This window comes from Triturus cristatus, chromosome 10 (genome assembly GCF_964204655.1).
Source record: "Triturus cristatus chromosome 10, aTriCri1.1, whole genome shotgun sequence".
In the NCBI taxonomy this organism is placed as follows: Eukaryota; Metazoa; Chordata; class Amphibia; order Caudata; family Salamandridae; genus Triturus; species Triturus cristatus.
Genome location: NC_140593.1, coordinates 73,542,087 through 73,543,553, shown reverse-complemented (window position 1 = coordinate 73,543,553; position 1,467 = coordinate 73,542,087).

Sequence of the window (1,467 nt, the reverse complement as noted above, 5' to 3'; positions counted from 1 at the left end):
GCCTTTGTGGTAGGGCTGCCGCCTGCCCGTGCAGGGCTCGGGGGCTCTGCTTCTGGGGGAGGACTGCCCAGGACCCATGGAGCCTGTTAGAGTCGGGGATCTCTGATTGGCGCAAGGATGTCCTTGTGTCAAGCAGGGACCCTCTCCTCCACGTCAGGGCAAAGGATAACCCCTTTTGGAATGACCCTTGCTCACCCTCTAGGTGCGTGGCGTGAGCAGCCAAGGCGATTCTTCAGGCGTTGTTGGTTAAGCACTTACAATCACACACACCGTAAATACATCAATCCCCCCAGAAACGGACACCAGGCTTAGATATGGGAAAATACGCTTCTTTATATAAAAATAGTTATCTCAATATGCAGTTTTATCACAAGACTAGTAACGTTGTTTTGATGCCACCAGATTATCAAGCAGGCACACGGTTCTTTAAGCGGATGCTCTTTTAGTCTCTTTTCAATGTCACTTGGGAGATTCCAGTCTTTGACTTACTTCAGGCCTACCGCGGCTCACGCATCGGTCGTGGGCGCGCTCGCGCCGGGCACAGCTCCTCCCGGTGGCTCCCGGGCAGCGGCGGTGAGACGGGCGTGCGGTGAGGATTTAACTGGGAAGTAAGGCGGTGCGGGCCCCGAGCCCGATACTGGAATTCCTGTAACACTGTTGCGAGGAGAGAGTCGGCACAGATCGGTGTGACTCTCGGCTTTGGGGAAGTGTTCTTGGATCCTCAATCAGCGGGTGTGGGCAGCAGGCAGGCGCGGCCAGCAACCCTTAGCACGGCGGTGCAGGGGGGTCTCCACAGCGGGGGCGGCGCAGCCTGAGATGTCCGGGGATAGCAAAGCGGGGTCACAGGGCACGGTCAGTGCAGATGGGTGACCCGGCGTAGATCACAGTCGTCGGACGGATTCCGGCGGGAGGGGTGACAGCGCGTTCAGCGCACTCCAGTGGCAGGCGGTGACAGGGGTGCAGGCAACCTAGCCCGGGGACAGAGAGCGGCTCCGGATGGAGCGGGGCTCTCACGGGGTAAAGGCAGGCAAGCTCCTGAGTGTCACGGCCCTAGGAGGGGCGATGAGGGGCGCAGTCTCTTTCCAGCGGGATGCACACACGGCTCGAATTGGAGGACGAGCAAGAGCACAGAGAACCCACTAGTCCTGGGGTTCAGTTCAGGGGGCAAGCTCAGATCAAGCCCTTGGAGAATGTTCGAGCACAAAGTAGCAAAGTGTTTTCAGCGAGTCTTTTCTTCTCCTTCCTCAGCAAGGCAAGCAGCAGGCCAGTCCTTCCAGCGTCTTCTTCTCCTTCTAGTCGGGCAGAGGTTCTTTGTGGTAAAACAGGATTCCGATTTCTTAGGAGCTAGGCTCCTACTATTATACCACATTTCTTTTGTTCTCTCAGGCCAGGGGGGCCTTCGCATAACCGTTCTCAGTCCTGAGCACTTTGTTGGGGGGTACTCTGACTTCTGCTTTCAGTGTGAGG